The following is a 21,139-nucleotide window of genomic DNA, read 5'->3' as shown; positions in this document are numbered from 1 at the left end:
AAATTGGGGTTATTACAGTCTCCCTTCCTTAAAAGGATTCCGTCCCGGAATCAGATAGAAAATGAGTAGGGATACTTTCTTAGCATTTGACTTTCTAACTCTTACGTAATTTTCCCATATTGTGGTTCTTCCATCAAACTCTGACTAGTTTGATAACTTCTCTCCTAAGCACTTTGTCCATTTTTGGATCTATAACCCTTCTTGGTTGCTCAATATAGGTTACGCCTGGTAGCATGTCTATGCGCTCATATGCCCCTATTTGTCTGGCATCCGGATTACACTTCCTTAACATTAATATGTGAAACACGTTATGAACTTGCTACAGGTTCGGGGGTAGGGCTAGCTCATATGTTAACTTCCCAATACGTCTTAATATCTCCAAGGGTCCAACAAATCGTGGACTTAGCTTTCCTTTCTTTCTGAACCTCATCAATCCTTTCCAAGGCTTTTCAAGGGGATACCTTTCACAATACTAGGTCCCCTACTTCATACTCCTTGTCCTTTCGTTATCAATTCAACATACTTCTTATGTCCATCTTGGGCTACTACCAGCCGTCCTCTGATTAGATCTATTATATCCTTGGTCCCTTGGACCACTGCTGGTCCGAACATCTAGCACTCTACAACTTCATTCTGATACAAGGGAGATCGGCATCTCCTTCTGTATAGGGCCTCGTAAGGTGACATTCCAACACTGTCATATCATCCATCGTCATAAGAAAACTCAATTCGTGCTAAGTGATCATTCCAAACTCTTTCAAGTCTATCACACAGACTATCATCATAGCTTCTAGCATACCTTTTGCTTTTCAATACCCACTCTTTTCCAGTTCGTAATTGTTACTATCTTCCGTACCTAATATCATACTGGTTATACTTTTGCTCGCTAGCGTTCTATAACCTTTAAATAAATGCGTCAACCTTAGTATCACGAATGCGTTAGAATCGGAATACCCCTGCACTGATACTACTTCATTTCTAGCGGCTTCCATCTTTGAAAGCTTGATCCATCATATAGAAGTAAAGGAATTTATTGAGAGATCACTATAATCATGAACACTTGTTCTATTGCATAGTTAGTACAGAAGGTGGCCAGCCTTTAGTACTTGACAAGCAATTAAACAACATGTGGTATCCTACTAGGCTTCTATCACACAGATAGATAGTCATTCAGCAATACCTCCCCTTCTGGAAGGGTTGTTCTTCTCAGCTTATATGAAATGAAAAGAAGAGAAAAGAACGAATTGAAGAGAATTGTATATATGAAAAAAAAAATATACTGCCACAAAATATCTGGCTTGGAACCTACCTCTGAACTATAGAGGTTTGTCATAGGAGAACAAAACATATGTGTATATATATCAACATCAAGTATTATCACATCGCATTTCGCATGCTTAAATATTTTTGCTATTCCGTCCGTCATTCTATGGACCCATGCTCTTCCTCGAGCTTATACTCAATCACCTTTGAAACTCCCTCGACATCGAAAATCGAATCTGGAATCTCATTCTAGACATCATCGTTACTAGAATTCTATGCTTGCACTGCAACCTTCCTCGTATAGTAACACGACTCCCTATTGATAAGGAGGAATAAATATTCAATAGGTAAATAATCTACTTAATTATTCTATTCAATGGTAACTTATACACCACCACGACCCGATTAGTGGTACTCAATCTCAACATCCATTCTAATACAACTCTCAAGGTTGTAATCCGCTCATTACTCACAGAATCATTGCTGTATTACTATGGTCCCCCACTGACCTACTATCGTTATTCATTTTCCATGAAATCTTAATAGCTAACCATACGGAGTCCATACATATCGTATCGAATTCTTCTAAGGAGTTAACATAATCACCATTCATAATTCATGAAGAACACTCCAAATTCTGATGTACTTTCATGACATGAAGCATATAAAATTGCATAAGAGTTTCAATCAAAGCACCGATAGCAGGTTAATACCATTCTAAATCATATGCCTTCAATAGAAGACTTAACTCAAAGGTTTGTTTGGTCCTTTTTGAAATATGGTCCTGGCTTATTCTCAAGATAGGACCTTCTAAGATAGATAACCCGCTAATGGCGATTACACGAATTAAACCTTTACCTAACTACTATTACGGTTGAGTATTGCACAGTCATCAGAAGGAATGCCAATCTTCCGGACCGTAATACAACCTTCCCGGCTTCAACCATCATCATTGTATTCCTCTCGCACGAGCGCCTATAATTATCCTCTTACATTTAAAGTGTCGGCCACCATCCTCTTACATTTAAAGTGTCGGCCACCTCTTTGGCCTTTCCTGATGGTAAAATTTCCTTACAGTCAATGTCATTTTAACCACCTCCAAATAAATTTTCTACCTTATTTCAATCACTGCCTTTGTGAAGATGTTTTCCTTAAAATCTGATGAGTAAAAAAAAATATCACCATTTTTCCATAAGTTATTGCCTCAGTCTTTAGAGGTTAATCACTGTCACGACTGACTCTCAATCATACTTAGAACATCTTTTATCTTAGGCCCTAATTGCCCTGAACAATTTCGACCTTTACTGGTTCGATCCATACTTTCTCGTGGTTTAACACGTGCCCCACTTGGCATCATTATAATTACGTCATATTTCCTTTATCAACATTTCTATTCTTGAGAATTTTGAATATTACCTTTCTCCTTGTAAAACCTCTAAGGTTATCCTTGAATCGTTCCTCCTGTATTGCCTAGATACAGGGTATATCAAGATACCATTTATTAATACCAGAATCATTGTCTATATACTTCTGAAAAAAATTTCTCCACTGATTCTTAAAGGTTGTTATTACCTTAATCCTTTCCAATTCATACTGTCAAAACTCATACTATCCCTATTAAGGGTGAAATGCCAACCTTTATGCATTCCCCTAGGATTCATTTTAAGTTACCAATGTTCTATCCTTAATTCCACCTTTAAAAAGGTACATGCATCCTTCCATGGATAAATCAAGTCATATATCCCTGATAAGGGTGTCTTATTCAATCATTCCCACCTCGATAGTATATGCCTAATTTCACAATAACATCTGTATTCAAAATGAGGTCAATCAAAATGGCCTCCAAAAGATAACAACGGTTATCCGCTTTTCTTTCCTAATTTGGTAATGATAACATGGATGTCCTGGAAGATATTGGTCGTGTTCAACGTGAACATCTTCTTAATAAATCCTCATTTTCTTTTTTTTTTCTCAACTGTCGTCTCAACGTTGGGATGTCTTTCATACCTGGCGTCTCCCTTTCTGGGTATCAAGCCACCAGTCTTACACTTCAGATTCTTGAAGGTCACTTCCTTCCTCCAATTCTCCTAATTTTCTTACTTCCTTGTCTCCTCAGTCTATCCGCGTCTCATTATTTATCCTTCAAACTATCTCAAGGTTTCCTCGAATCCTCCCAACTTACAGGGGATAAAATATATGTATCTCTTATGCCTTCAACCATCAATTTTAACTCATGGTGAATCACCCTCATCCTGACGATTACATACTTTTCTATTTCTATATTTCTATTACTATGATTCTTTTGGGTTTCCTAATACCCAACTCCCTTATCATTCCTCAACTCTATTGCCTTAATATTCCTTTCCACTTCAGTTTCTTTTTATTTTCCTTTCTCTTATAATTATTTCATGAACCAACACAACATAAGCATTGATTTCAAATATCCCGTCATTCTGGATTCGTGTCCTGAGAACGAATCTTGACAACTTTTACAACTTAGATTCATAATTCATCATACTCGTCCGCCTTTGTTCTGGCTCTAAAGCTTTTACACTATCTCCATAACCTTGGGAAGTACTTTCCTGAAAACAATTGACTGAACTTTAATCAGTTTATTGTAACCTCTGGCTCCGTGCCTTCCTTGGACTTTCACCAGCGGGTGGTCTCTCTCTTAGGAGGGTAAGTGACAAAAACACTCTTTTGTGATTCATCAATCATTTAGAATCTCAAATGATTCCTGTATTTCCTTTAGCCAGGCTCTTGCCTCGACTGGGTCAGCTTGTTCCTTGGAACTCTGAGAGCTTAGCGACTTAAAGAACCTGAAAGAATTTCTCACCGCATTGTTTCCTCAGGGTGGTGGTTGGGGATAATAGTATAAGTTCTGTTTAGGTAGGTCCATGAATTGCCCAATAGGAGTACCATCCTGATTCTCCCTATCTTGTTCAACTTCTGTTTTCTCAGTATGAAATGTTCCAACCTTCTCCCATAATCGGGGTTATCTTATACGTTAAAAATCCTTGTTTTCCACTTCATTATGTTATGGGTTCCTTCTATCTTGATGTCGACCTCCCTAACTATCACGTTCAGGGTTTGCTCTAAATCTTATTCCTCAAACTAGCTTTCATCTAAGATCTCATCTTTAAGTTCTTGAACATTTGGAACCCAAATTTTGTAGGAATGCCTCATTATTCCCTTATCATCTTTCTCGGTATTAATCTCTTATCTATTTGTTGGCTTTCTGCCTTCATTCATCACTTTTTCTGGCACAATATGTTCTTTTCCAATAATTCGGGTTGTATTGCAATCTCAAACAGCTTTTCGGTACCGGCTTCGGTTACCTTCACTTCTATTTCCATTTTCTCAAAATCTCTTATAACTCTCCCAAAGACATTATAATCTTGAGTCTCTCCTTTTTACTAAGGGCATCAGCCACCATATTGGCTTTCCCCGAATGATAAAGAATCTCCCAATCATAATTCTTAATTAGCTCTAACCGCCTCCTCTGGCGTATGTTGAGCTCTTTCTACGTGAAAATGTACTAGAGCACTTATGGCTTAGGTAATTCTCGCACTTCTCTCCATACAAGTAGTGCCTCCAATCTTTAGGGCAAAACTATTGCCATGAGCCCAAGCTCATAGGTGGGGATATCGAATTTTATATTCCCTTAATTCTCTTGACGCGTACGCGATTACCTTATTGTGCTGTATAAGAAGCACCCTAATTCCTTATGTGAAGCGTCAATACAAATCACAAAATCTCCTTTTTCCATCCGGTAATGCCAACATAGGGGCCATCACCAATCTTTGCTTCAGTTCTTGAAAGCTGTTCTCGCATTTCTCTGTCCATTCAAACTTCTTAGTCTTACGAGTAAGCCGCGTTAAAGGGGCTACTATCTTTACAAACTTGAACCAACCTCCGGTAGTGACCAGCCAATCCTACCTCTGGTAATTCCCCTAACCATGGTCATCAATTCATCAGTGGTCCTTTATTCATTCTTGTCAGGACCCTCCACGGGATTCTTCTCAGCAACAATCCCTTCCAGGGCAACATCCTCAACCGCTACATCCTCAATATGAACATCATCCGGTCCCTCATTAGGGTGTTCCATTGGATCCACAATATGATCTCCAATAACTAATAAAACATCATCGCGTTGTTGCTCCTCAACCTCAGGGTTCGGAGTCCCGCTACCATATATGATAACGAACTACGCTTCTATCACGATATTTATAAGGGTTCCCATAAGGGCTTTAACTGTCAGTACTACGTTAGGTAGCCTGACTATGAACTTGGCAAGAGTTCTTATTATCTTTGTGAACTTATTATCTTAACGTCACATCATCTCTGAGGTTTATAACGCTTAGCTCTGATACCATTTCTGTAACACCCCCAAATCCGGGGTCGGGGATCCGGGTTGTCACGAGTTCCATTTCCCTTAATAACACCCAATCTTAATAAACAATCAACTACTCTGTACTGTGACCCCACAATAAACACACACACCACAAGTTATAGTCTCAGAGATGAATATCCAAAAGTAACACGAGTCATTTTATTCCAAAATTATATGCCATTACACCTTAAAAGGGTTTCTGAATAGATTTACATTTCTTTTCCATTATTACATTGATAAAGATACATAAGTCTGGTACATCAAAAGTTGAAATCCTAGCCTATTGGTAGTTCCTACCTCAGCTACAGCGACATCAACGCCTATAGGAAACTGCGGAACGTTTCCTATCCGCTCGCGAATTGGGAGCTTGGTCTTGTTCATCTTTTCTATCTGTTGTTGTGTGATGAAAGAAGAAAGCAAGGGTGAGCAGCAAGCCCACCAAAATAATATGTATAATGATTAACAATATATGAGCCTTCTCATAGTACTCATGAAAGTCTTGGTCAAAAGAAATAGACCAAGTTTGATATCTTAATGCGATGAAGTCGCAAAATATTCAGTATATATACATATATACTTTTCAAAATCTTGGAAGTCCTCTTCCATGCATAATATACACAGAGTTCCAGTTTATAACTGTATAAAACTATCGTTGTAAGGTGATCTCATATATCTAACCTTGTCTCAACGTTTTTTTGAAAATCTTTCACATACATAAGATAATCATTTGCTAGATATAAGTTTAAAAGAGGAAGTTACAAGATACTTCAATATACTTATATCCGAAAAGTACTTGAACTAACACCGTTCAAGTTATAATCAGTTTCAAAAGTTCATCACCCAGATGAGACTACAAGATAAGACTTGAATAGATTCAATCCTTGAAATATCATTATAAATAATGAAGTTACGAGATACTTCATTAAGTCCCGATATATATATACACCTATATATATACATTTCATACACTCCTTGAAAACCTCTGTTATGAAAATTATAAATAGAGTTGCAATATCCAATGAATTTTGGAAAGAAAAGAATTTTGGCATAAACCTGATATCTTGCTGATCAGGCAAAAATACCAAAAAGTAACCTTTTCTACTAGTAGATGGATGAATCCGCCACCGGTCATCACCCTGGCCACATAAGGACCTTGTGCTGGACCGCCACCCGGCCTCTTACGCGTTGATGGACTGCCACCCAGCCACTTACACTTTGATAGACCGTACCCCGGCCTGTCACTTATGCCGACTCAATTAGATGGACTTACTTCCCGGACGTTGGGCAAGTAATCAAATTGTTTCCTCAAAACAGCAACCACGTTGCGAATGTAAAATACACCACAGAGCTGGATCCCCCAGGTTTTGAGCGAGTATTTAAATCCCCTTTGAAAGGAAGATCTTAAATATAAAAATGAGTTCTGGGGTCCACTCTGACTTTAAAAATCATTTTGAAGACTCGAAAACATTTTTAAGAATGTTTGGAGTACTGCTGATTTATTAAAATAAATCAGTCCCAATATATTTAGAAAATATCTGAATATTATTATTTAAATAATATTCCCATAAAGAATAATCTTTATAAAAATAATTGAAGTAGAAGTTTTAAAACTCATACTTGAAATGGATATTAAATAACCAAAGATATACTTATACGAAAGTATAATCTTTATTTGAATAATTGAAAATAAGTTTGATTATCGAAACATTATTCTTTAATACAATAAAGAGTATTATTAAATAATAAGCGGAGTCATAATACCTCGAATGAATATTATAAATAATATTCATTAAATAAAATAAACGGAGTCATACATCCTCAAAGGAATATTCAATTAATAATCATTAAATAGAATAAACAGAGTCATAAGTCCTCAAATGAATATTCAAATAATATTCATTAAATAAAATAAAGTTATCGAATAAACCTTATTCGATCAATAGTTTTGAAAAGTATATCCATATATATATAAATATATATATATATATATATATATATAATATACTCGGGAACATCGACTCCCGATTTAGAAATATGTTCACCTTGGGGTCCCCTTTTCTAAGGGTATATGCAAATTACCGCTTATCTCTAGCATAGGTATTATGCAACTAATAAGCATTTGAACCAACAGATATATATCAAGATTACGAAACGGACATGCATATATACCATATCACATGCTCCAATATATCGTAAGAATTTGCTAATAACAATCATGCATTTATCACAAGATAATGCATATACACATATACATCACAACAACAGTATAACGGGTAGAAAACTTGCCTGAGTGCTTCCGGATAGACTTAAGATTAGAGTGGGTCCGATAACCTATGAACAACAACATAAGTCAGAATTAAACCCCGGTCGCTTAAGAAACTAGACTTTAACCATTTAGAGTCTTAACGTTCGCTTTCGCGCTTAACGATTCACTTAAGTCGCTCGAGTATCTTCGGCTCCACTATTTTTAATAAATTAACCATTAAGGGTTTTAAGGAGATTCTTTCGCGAGTACCTTACCAACTGCCTAGTCCACTTTACATAATTTTTTTCATATTCCAATTAGTCATTTAAGGGCCTTAACCAAGGTTTCAAAGTAAGGCGAGGGGTAATGGTTCGGTCGCGAAATGCCGTTACTTAAAACGGTCGTTTCTCCTAAACCGTACATCGGATTTAAGCGAACCACATATCAAAACGAAGCTCGTAACATGAACTATCTAATCATAGCAATTGTCAAAACCTAACAGGGAGTTCTCGGGTCCTGATGTTAAGAGCAAAAACAGTCTAAAGTATATCGGACATTACGACGGCTATGTTTACGCGATTTCCCAAATTTTTACCATTCCAAATCATATCAATCCAACTACCAATCAACAACAACTCAAGATACACATCAATGCTACTGATTTCAGTCATAATAAGCTCAAGGATCTCAATCCAATCATATATTATAACATCTCCAATTTCAACTAAACTACTTAACAATTAAGCTCGAATCATGCTTATCATTCAAATTACTACTCATCCATCCAAACCATCTCCAAACTTCAACATTCAAACTTATTACTAAAGGGTGTGAAGATTTATACCTTTCTTGAAGGGTGAAAAGTTACTAGGAAGCCTTATGGAGCCTCCTACAAGCTTGATCTTTCCAAAGAAATCAAGAACACAAAGTTAGGCTTTGAAGTTTCTAAAAGTTTGATTTAAAGAACTGTAAAAAAGAGGGTCTTACCATGCTTATTTGGAAGAGACTTGTGAACAAGAGTTGTAGGTCATCTCAATACCTTTCCAACGAGCTATAGAACACAACATTTGAGTGAGTATTGAAGGAGATATGGCAGTTTGAAGTTGCTGGGTTTGTTTTAGCTGGGAGCTTTCTTCTTGAAATGGGAAAGTCAACTTTCAATTTGTATTTGTGTTATGATATTTGTTGGTTGGTTGATTCCTTTTGTCTTGGAAATAAATTAAATTTTTACCATGGTGAAAAATGTGTGGCTCACAATCAACCAACCAATCCTTCCCACTTGTCATGCTTAGGTCATCAAGCTTAGGTCATCTTGTTACACTTGTCTTCTTCTTGATGGTGTCATGACATCATCATCCACTAACCTCTTTGATTAACCCCTAATTACCTGGCTAATGACCGCTTATCTGTTATACGGTTCGCTTAACTTTCGTTCTCGTTTATCGTTTGAGGGATCATACCCGGGATCTTATTACTTGGGTTCCCCTAAACCTTTCTCAATATTTTATATTCCTTTTTATGATCCTCTCTTAATATCCTTGAATTTTAATCATTTTTATCACGTTACCTTATACTCAATTCTTTCCGTATCTGGTGGATTTTCGGGAAAAAAACAAAGTGTCCGGATCCGAATTCTAATGACCTTTACATACACTCATCTACTTTATGGAATACTAATACGATCTAAGAATTTCCATAACAGTACTCCTATATAACGTGATCTGATAATTTTCCTTAATCAGCATTGTCAGCAAAAGTTACTATTCATCCGGGTTTCAAAATTTTCCAAAAATTGGGGTTATTACAGTTAGGTATGCTTAATTATTCCTAAAGTTATTTTGATGACTAAGCAATTCGTAGCGCAACCAGAAATAAGTTTGACTTTATTAAAGATACAAATCAGGATTTGCAAGTTATCAAATATTTATTTTTATGTCAGGATCTGATAGCTAGGTAAATATTGATAGCATTAAACGGATAGGAATTATCCAATGGAAGTCAAAATATTTCTGGGTACTTTATTATTCAACGGATAAAGGTATAACATGTATCTGTTGAGTTGATTCAATCTTGACCGTTAATTCCAAACCCTAGCCGTCGACTATATTTACAGCGTGTAAGTATCTATCGATGGATTAATTTTGGAATTTCTACAGTCTGCTTTATTTTTAAACAGTTATTTTGGCAAATTTCATTGGATACTTTATTTTTTCAAATTATTTATTCATCTTTTTCAGAGATAGTGTAAAAGCCCAATTCATTTCTGTATTTCACTTTTATCTCTCTCTAAATTACCTAGCAACTTTTACTCTCTTCATCTCCAAAAATCCCCTTTTTCTGTAACTGCTGTGTAATCACAACAATGGCACCCGTAGTCAAGATTATGTTCAGTCAGGTTTTGTCTATGAAAAGAACAACTTCATGGCACTGGTGGACAAAAAGATTGCTACTTCTGAGGACTATCACAATATGATGGACTTCATTCGTAACTGTAAACTAAGCTATGCTATGCTTGAGTCTCCAGTAATCTGTTGTGAACTTATGGAGCAAATCTGGACCACGGCGGTGTACAACTTGAAAGACAAAACCATTATTTTTTCTATAGAAAGGTAATGATTATTGTATTAATTGTGATGAAATACAAGCATACTTTCATTTTCCTGAAAACAACACTAATGTTCCACACACAGACACAGATGTGAGCACCATGCTTAGGTCTATGGGTTATTCTCTCATTCCCACCAAGTTAGGTGAGGTTAGGAGAATAGACCTTAAAAAAGAACGGAGATTTCTTTGTGATTCGTTTATCAAAGCATTTTCTGGAAAAATTAGCCATTTTGATACAGTTACTTAGTCCATGGTTAACATGCTATACATGCTTCTAAATGACAAATAATTTAACATTAGTAACTCTGTCATCATGGAATTAGGGTATAAATTACGAGACATTAAAAAAAGGTCTAAGAACATATATTATGCTAGATTCTTTATGATGTTAGCTAACTTTGTTTCTGAGAACCTTGTTATTGAGAACCCAAACAACAAGCTTGATTGTTGGATCCAAAAAAAGAGAGTACTTGAAGATCTGAGCAGGAACAACCTCAACAATGGAGTGCCTATTAACTATCTTCCGATCTTTGAGGCACAACAGGTAACTGAGGTAACTATTTCTGCTCCAATCTCTTCTCAACCCATTACTTCTTTGACTTCAACTGTGGAAATGGCATCTGTTACAGTGATAAAACAGATGCCTACCCAAGCCATAAAATCTAAATCTAAATCTAAGGGTAAGAAGCCAACCTCTGTTGTCTCATAAAAGACAGTAGTTGTAATAACTACTACTTCACTAGAAGGGTGTGCTCAGGGTAGTCAGATGGGTGAGGGAAGGGGTGAACATCAAAGAAACCCCAAGGATAAGGAGGGTGAGGTATGTATGACCCAAACCAGCCACACTATAGTCTCCCAATAGACTGTAGTGCTTAATAAGGAAATTAGCTTATTACTAGTTGCATCCTCTCAAGAGGATCTAACTATTGAAACAAGCTCTCAACCAAGAGCACAGGCCAAAAGGGGAAGGGATACAGATTAAACTCAAACTTATATCAGAAAGAAGAAATCAAAACCAGTGGGGGAATCACATGGTGCACACACAGTGCCAACTGTAGTCCAAGACTCAGTTACTGCACCATCTCAAATTCAGATTGATGTGTCTCCAACAAATGTGGATTCACAGCCAAAATCTCTCATTATCGAAATACCACATACACAAAACTCTCCAACTATATCTCTGGATGTAGACATGATAAACACATCAGTTCCTGATTCTCCGTCTATTACATTCATGGAGGAGCCAAAATCTAGTGCAACTAAGCATCATCTTATTGATGATTTGTTGACTCGGTTGCCCATTCTTTCTCAAACTGTTGAAGAATTTGTACACCTAAATTTAAATTCAATCTCTATAGAATCAACAATAGTTTCAACTCCTATATCTATTATTTCTACGTCTTCGACGTATATTCCTCATCCGTTGATCAGTGATTGTCCTTCGACGGATAAGTGTAACAGCAGTCATCCGTTGATAATCACAGCTACTACTTCAACGGATATTACTCATCCATTGATAGTCTGTGCACCTCCTGAAATATCTAAAATTGATTCAAGTGTAGATGATTTAGTAGTTGTTCAATCACTCTTAGGATTGAGGGAGAGGAGTGTTATGAGTGAGAGGCTGGGTTTCTCCTAGGAAAAAGGAGATGAAAAGAATGAACATAAGCATGCTATTTCTTCCAGCATGGAAAAAGCAAGTGAGAGGAGTCCCGCCTTAGATGGTGAAGGTGAGGGTGTGAGGGTGGTGAGCCAAGGGGGGCCCTTGATGCAAAAAGAGAGAGAACTTGAGAGAAAGGCAGGTACTGGATCAATAAGGGTAAAAGCCATTGCAAGTGAGTCAATGAGTGTCAATGAGGCAGAAAGGAAAAGACTATATCCATAAGAATACAAAGTTGTAATAGATTTTATTTCCTTTGATGTTGAGACATTTACTCATCCTGTTACAGCCTATCAGACTTTAGCTGCTTAGAGCAATGATGAAGCAGAGAGGATTTTCAATCTGGTACATACTACAGCTTCAATGCTAAGAGCAAAGGATGCAATCAAGTCTCTTCCACCTACAACCGGTGGTGATTTTAAGTATGATTCTGGTGACTCTTTTGGTGGTGAGTCTCATGAAGAAGATACTGATGAAGCTGGCATGGACTTAAGGGGAGCTGTAGGTCATAGTCCTTTAATATTACTCCAGCCTGGATGCTAACCAAGAAATGGAACTATCACCATTTCAACTCCACAATGTTCAAGCTTATTTCTCAAACTCAATCAGCAATAGAAGCCACAACCAATGCTAGTACCAAAAGTCTTCTAGAAGCCCATCTTGAATCTCTACAGCTGCACAAAATTCAGACTCATAAACAGAATCAAGATATGGATGAGCTCAAACAAGCCATTAATGCAGTCAAGAAAGACATCAATGACAAAATAGAGGTTAAGCTTCCCGATTTAACTATAAAGGATATTCACCAAAAACTTATAAATGACAATGGTCTCAATAGGAAAGTTGAGGCCTTGGGTTCTAGAATGACAGTTGTTGAGCACTCAGTGGCCTAGATACTTGCAAACCAAGCAGCTCAAACTCAATTACTTCAACAGTTGGTGGCTTCTCAAACTTCCAACCTTACTTCACTTGATGATAACAAAAAGGGGGAGAAGGATCAAATTGTCCAACTCAGTAAGGGGGAGAAGAATGTGAATATTCAAGTCAGAAAAGTGGTAGTACCAGCTATCACTATCTCCAAGCCACCAGTTGTAGACAGTATTGATCTGATCAATCTAGCAGCAGCTGAGCTCAGGATAAAAGAGCAAATGAAGAAGATTGATAACAAAATTGAGAAGGTTTTTGGGTTAACTGCTACTCAAACTCAATTAGTGAGATATTTTACTCAGTTGAGACCAATCACCATAAAAGACATGCAGCTAGGAGAAGGAGAAAAGGGTGAGCCCTCTATGAAGAATGAGTTCAACAACTTTATGGTGCTGAAACCCAAACAGGTAAATGCCATTATATTAGCAAAGCATCCAATGTTGGTTGATTATTCTCCTCCTAGGGTAGATGAAGAAAAACTGATGGGTGCTTCAATTAAAAGCTTCAAGACCACCAAAGATGCCAACTTGAAAGAAAGAATAGCAAGAATCTATAGACATGGCAAGATGATTTGTGTGATTTCTGGACACCCTCAGTTTGGTGAAGCTAAAGATGAAGAAAATCCAAGATTAGAAGCTCGGAAAATAAGATTAAAGCAGGCCACTAACTGAGGAAAAAGGAAACTGGAGATGCCTGCTACTTCAAATATAACTGAGAAAAATTTAGCTGATGATCCAAAGAAGAAAGAAACACGACAAGAGTGGGGAAAAGGAATTAGAAGGAAGGCCAATGTAAAAAGGCCAGTTAGTCCCACTGTAAGGGAAATTGATCAAGTTCAATCTACAACTTCAAGTCAACCAACTGTGTCCACTAAGGAACCTGTTGAAGCCACGGTTTATCCAGGCATCAACTTTTATGGTGAGCCTATCATACCCAAGGATGAACCTATAGATTGGGACAATCTACCTTTACCTGATTTGAACATTCCAGTACCCACCACAAAGAAGAAAAAAAAGAAAGAGGAAGATTATGGGAGTCAAGTCAAATCTACCTCAACATAAAGTGATCTCCAAGCCCCAAGTCAACAAAGATGATCAATTGTTCATATGTGACATCAAGGAATTCTCATACCTTAACCTCTACCTGGATGAGGTCGATAAAGTAAGGGGAATTGCTACTAAAACCAAGCTACCAGAAAGATTATTGTTGAGATACAAGGGAGGTAGCGAGATCATTTGGCCTCTAATACAAAATCCTCAATGAAAGCCATATTGTACTAATAAAGGTGTTCTCTGCTATGAAGAAGGATTTTGGTTTCACAAAAATAGCCAAAACTGAAGTTCTCAACAAGATCAACCAAATTGGACAAAGCTGGAGAGATCAAAATGCACTGCCTAGAGTTTTAACTATCCCACATACTGGTGATATAGTGCATTTGAGACCTTACTGGATGATGGAGTTTAGAGATGAAAGGGAAGTCAGAAGATTTTTCAGACTTGAAGATCAGTTGCAAATATCTAGCAATGAAACTCTCAAAGAAATGCAGGATAAGTTGGATCCCAATGATGGTAATAAAGTTGAATTCCATAGACAACTCCAATATCAAATTGAGGAGAATGACAAGAAGTTGGGGAAGAGGTCCATAGTTTCAAGAAGAAAGAAATGATCAGCTCAGGCTAAAGGAGCGTCTTGAAATGACGTAACCATACTCAACTTTCTTTATTTCACTAGGCCATAAATTGCATGCTCCAACCCTTCATCCCGGGGTTGCAAAGAAAAGTGTAATAATAGCCTTCTAAATAAATGTCTATCATAACCCGTTTTTGATGTTGCGGTATAGTCACAATGTGTTACCATAACATACTAAAAAGATAAATTTATATATTCTATAATTTAACTAAATAAATATTTTCATTAAAATGAATTAATAATCAAAATATTATTTATTTAATTTTGTTGAACTTGATAATATGTTATTAAATTCAATAATAATAAATTATAAAAAAATTTTAGAAATAAAAAATTATTTTACAACAAATTAATATATAATGGGAAAATAAATTATAATTTATAAAAATTAATGATTCATTGACGGAGTGATTAATGATAACAAAAGTAATTTATTTTTGATAATTTAAATTGGAAAGGATAGAGTTTATGAAAACTATATATTAGATAATTTTAGTTTCAATATTTATATATGTAAAAAAATAAATGAAAATGGTGGACAATGAAAATTTCGTGAAGCGGGAAAATTGTCGCTTTATTTTTGGAGCTGGACTTTAACAAAATTCAAAAAAAAATACATATAGCGGCTTCACTCTTTCCCTTCCAAAAACACGACACATCACTCTCCCCGAAACATACAATCGATGGTTTTTTTAAAATTTAGGGGTTTTCAGAACTAGTTTTTTCGAGAAAATTATATAGCTTCAAGGTTTAGTGGTTCAATATTTGTAAGTGTTATTAATTAGGGTTTGATTGGGGTTTTCGAATCAATTGAGTTTTACAAATTGAGTTGAATTAGGGGAGTTTTAATCTTACCAGGCTTTATTGCGCTCTTAATTACGGATTTTTTTATTTGGATTTCTAGTATTTGATTATGTTTCAGTTACTCTCTCTCTCTCTATCTCTCTCTCTAATTGGGTTTGTTGTTTGATTGTGTAATTCAGGTGTGCTTTTCAGATTTCTAGCTTCAGCCTTCTAGAAACTAAATGTAGTTTGTCTCGCCGCCAAACTACAAAGCCACACTGGCAGCTCTGTTTCTCTCAGTTTTATTACAGTAATCACTTTCTTCTCTCTTAATTTTAATTGGCTTTTAAGTTAATTATCATCTGGCTTTATTTTAAGTTTTGTTCTATTTTTGTAATGTTCATTAATTTTTTAGTTGTGTATTATATACACTTCTATTTGATGTTAATCTAATTTTGGGTTTGTAGTTGTGTTGTTATAATGTGTATCTTTGTTTATATTGCTGGAAAGTAATGTTATGTATGAGTGTATGTGTCGTTGATTTTCAACTTTTCCTTGTTGTTTTACTCTTTTAAACATATTGATATACAGTTGGTGGGATATAATTAGGTTTAGTGTTATTCGTATCCGTACGTGATACTTGATATCTCGGGTACCTGGTAGATTATCGTAAGCGATAAATTTGTTAATTTGATGTTTTAATGCTGCGATTTCAATAACTTACTTCGAGAAATTATACTCAAATATAATATTTTAATTAATTAATTATGATGTATTATAGAGTGTATCCAGGTTTCGGTCAAAGGGAGCATCCTGATTCGTTGAAAAACTCCAACTGGAAAAACTTGTGTATTTGTCTCCTCAGACATGAATATGTGGTCTTTGTTTTCTTTTGCAGGTGAAGTGGGAAGGTCCTATCGAGGTCATCTTTTTATGGTTTAAAGTGTTTCAAGAAGTATTCGTCTCGAATTGTCTGGTTTCAACTTGCACTATTGTACCATACTTCTTAAGTCAGCTTGATTATGTTGGAATATTACCTATAATTAGGTAGTTGATTCTCTTTAAAGTTTCTTTTAGTAACTGCATGCACTCCAGTTTCTAAATGATTCCTTTCCTTTCATAACTCTCAGGCTTTTTTATTTTCCGATTAAACATGCTTATGATGTGACTAATAATCTAATATTTTACGATGGGCTATCTCATGCAGTATGCAATCCTTTAACTGAGCTTACAAACCACATTTATTTTTAAGGCCATGTTAGTATAACTGTTTTTACTTCTGGAATTTCAATAATATTAAGCACAAACCAATAGACATTTATGTAATACAGATAGTCGAAGAAATCATATAAAATAAATTTGTAGATGATATAGTGCAAAGTCTAGTAAGTTAGTCGTAGTTGTGATATCACAACCGTGGAACCAACATAACCTTGAATAGTTGTATACCTTAAGTACCTTTCAGTTTTTCTCCTCTATCTTAGTTTATTGAAAAAAGTGAAGTAATTTTGTATGTTTAAGATCATTCTGAATTGAATATGATAGACATGCTTAAATTTTTTGTTGCCTTTCTTGCCTAGATTGAAAATTTACAGGTCAGTGTAATTCTCCTGAATCTAGATAGAATAGTTTTTATCAGTCTCAAATGAAACCAGAGCTTTTTCTAATTGGAGTTATAGAACTTTTAGTTATTTATCAGAAATTATGTACTTGTTTATGTTTATACTGACTGAATAAGTAGAATCTGATGATTCTCTCCTCTGGGTGCCTGTCTTATTAACTTACTATACTACTGTGTACTATATCTTCACTATCTTAATGTTGTCTTTCACAACCAGAGCCACAATGTGTCATATTTTCAGTATTCAAGTTAAATATTGGCTATTAATTTTGCAGGTGCGAACAATTAGTTTGTTTGGGGTTCACAACACATACACACAATATATAAACCTGCTTATGATAATAATAATAAATAGTAATAATAATAATAATATATGCAGTGACCCTACTTACCTTCATCCACGGATCGCAACAAGTTAAAGTATGCACACAAGCCATATCTTACTTATATTACAAACGTTCCAAAACCCAACTAATTAAACTTACATATGAATAACAAATATTCTTACAAACTTTCGAACTTAAACTATTACAAAAGTCTCCAGCTAGCTTATTCCATCTCAACCTGGAATCCTATCTCGCACACTTGATTGGGGATCCTCGCTACCAACAGGTTCCTTCTTAATTGGAAAAGAACATAAATATAATCGCACAAATGACCCAACTAGCTCATCAAGTCACAGTGACAATACTGAGATTAAACAACGATCAAATAAAATGATTTAGTTTAACAGGTTTCTTTATTAGAAATGATTAGAATTGGATATTCAATTTTTATTTTAAAAACCAAGGTTAGGCTGCTGATTAGTCACACACTAATCCCGAGCAAGGCACATAACTCTGCTCTATATACTGGATCCAAGGCACACATTGGCCTAATATGACCACCAATCTGGTCCATATTTATAAAATAATCTAATTCTATAAAAATAACAGAATAAACAAAGTAAATCAATAAGCATAATTATAAACAACACTGGTCTTCAAACATAAGGTGGTTTGCAATCACCAAGAGGATACAATAAGGTAAGTACAAAGACTAGCTATCAACCGGTAAAAGAATCAAATAATAGAAGAATCCAGGTCTCGTGGTTATAGGGATTAGTCTTCTAATATACAAGGTATGAAGGTTTGATTGTTAAACAATTCTGGTTCAATGATCGATATTTAGTTCGTATATATTTGTGGAGAAGCATCGTATATCTGTGGTTCGTATCTGGGTATTCAACAATCAATGGTTTATAAAGAATTAGGCTTACGGCTCAAAGATCAATAACTGGAATCAGGTTTTAGGGTTTAACACTTCAAAGCACTTGTAATATAAAACAGAATATATCTTGAGAAGGTTCAGAACACTTGCCTTATCTCGACTCGCTAACGCTTCCCTTGCTCTCGTTCACTGACTCTTATTCACTGACTATCTGCTTCCCCTTTCTACGCCTCGCTTCCTCTTCTAGACATTACAAGTATCTATCAGTACTCTTTCTTACATTATTCTATTTGTTATAAGCTTCTATCTACCATTCGCTTCACCCAAATCCAACTTACGGATTGAAAGTTATGATAAAAACAGTTAAACAATACACATATAGGCATATCGTACACCAATAGGATCACATATAGCACATATCACGTAAGATATTCTATAAAAATACTTTTTCAAAGAAGATTCGGGGTTAAAATGATTTTTCAGATATTTAATATGAATTTTTAAATATTTTTCAGAATTAAAACGGGTCGTTGAATCATTTGTAAGTAATTAACAGGGTTCGAATACCCGAATCAGACTTTAAAATCATTTTATAATAATTATCGAGCCTTGAAAATAATTTACAATAATATTTTAAAGCTCGAACCTATTTTTCAGAATTTTTAAATCAAAAGAAATAATTAAATCTAATTAAATAATCAATTTAAATTAATTAATAATTAATTAAATCAATTAATCAAATAATATTCGAATTGATTGACTAATTAAATAAATTAATTATTAACTAAAATTAATTAAATAGATAATTCAGATTTATTTTTAATTTAAAAATAATTTTAGGAATTAAAATAATGATTTTTGAAATTTTTAATAATTAAAAACGAATTTTTGAAATTAAAATGAATAAATAATATAATTTTTATAAATTTTTAAAACAGGAATCCTATTTTTGAAACTTCCAGAAACTACAGGGACTTAACCGTTTCTTCCCCAAAACTTCAGGGACCAAAGTATAATTTTTTCAGGGCTTCGCCGGAAAAAGTTGGGCTTCGCCCGAGAATACGTTCCCGGAATCATCACACCACCATCTCCTCCAGATCACATCTCTAAAACACCAGGAATCTATTCATGCAATCAAAACATCTTAATAACCCCTGAGTTGGCCGGAAAAGCTCGAAGAAAACTCGCCGAACGACGAGTTCTTCGTGGCTCCGGCCAGCTCGATTCCGGTATCATCTGTAGACGAGACCACCACCAATCGATTCATATTTTCAATATCTACACATCCATACCAACCAATCAATCTAATAACCCTTAGATAAAAAACTCCAATTTTCAATTGAAAACATTCAAACTGCCTATAAATCCTAATTCTTAAATTCGAGAATTAAACAAAAATTTGGACATGTTATTGAACTTCAAATGACTATTATGACAAACCAAAATGATTGAAATAAAATTATCTACAACATGCAATCATCAAATCACACAAACAACATCAAAATCAAAATTCATAATTTAATCCAAAATAATTCAAAAATAAATAAAAATATATAAAATTACTGGTTGATTCTGCACTTGTATGGCTTACAGATTCTGAAAGTACTCTTCAATACCTTCAATTTGGTTACTTGAACTCCAAAATCGGATATCGATTACGCCTTGAAATTTGGGTTTGATTACGAAGAACACTATGAATTTAAGGTTTTTCTCTTAAAATTTATATATTTTACTGTTTGTAAATAATTAACTGTACAAAATAAAATACGGTAAATGCTATTTATACTTACGGAATATTGGTACCCCGTTGGATCATATCGGATATAAAAGATAATATTTATTTGATAAAACAGATCCAAATCAGTACCGGTTTTAGGATAATTATCCAAAACTACGTATTTTGTAAATGCAGACTTGTTCTCAGCGCTTTGGTTACACAAATTACGATAAGATAATATAATAGTTTAATCAAATATCCCGTTTCTCGAAAGTACGGGTTTTATCGATTTACCGAAAAAAATATTATATCGAAACTTTTGTGTCGGGACTAGCACAAGGAAAACCGTACTCCGGATCGAAAAAGTCAAAACATGGAAAATGCTCGGAATATTGCAATTAGGTTTGAAAGGAGTTTTCCCGAGACTTTCGGGTTGTAAAAACGTATAAACGGTTGAAGTCAGTCGATTCCCGATTATACAAAATAGTTTATAAATACTCGGAAAAATAATTTATTAAATCCATAAACCATTTATAAAATCATATAACGACATAAAAATTAATAGAAAAATATTAAAATTATCTATACTTTATTTTGGACATATAAAAATTAAAATACTCAAATTTTATCATATTTAAACATCTAAACACATATACCACTTAACAGATAATTCACCAAAAATTCACAAAAATATCTCAGAATATCTATTTATTGATAAAAATAATTACACGATATATTCCGGATTTTACAATCATTAATCTAAAAAGGAATGAAAAAATAAACACTCGAACCATACACAATCATATTTAGGGTCTCTAATTTATTTAAAGATTAATTAGTTGTCTAACTAGAAAACTCAAATCACCAAATAAAAGTATAAGCATGTCGTAAGAGCTAGTAAAACTCTGGCTTAAGCATTCACGTCTATTCTGAAAATTTAGCATTAGATACCTTGTACACCTACTTGAGAACTATATTAACATAAAAAACATTAAATTGACATAATATTTTACAAAAACAAAGGC

Source organism: Apium graveolens, chromosome 11 (genome assembly GCF_009905375.1).
Source record: "Apium graveolens cultivar Ventura chromosome 11, ASM990537v1, whole genome shotgun sequence".
In the NCBI taxonomy this organism is placed as follows: domain Eukaryota; kingdom Viridiplantae; phylum Streptophyta; class Magnoliopsida; order Apiales; family Apiaceae; genus Apium; species Apium graveolens.
This window is presented reverse-complemented; position numbering follows the sequence as displayed.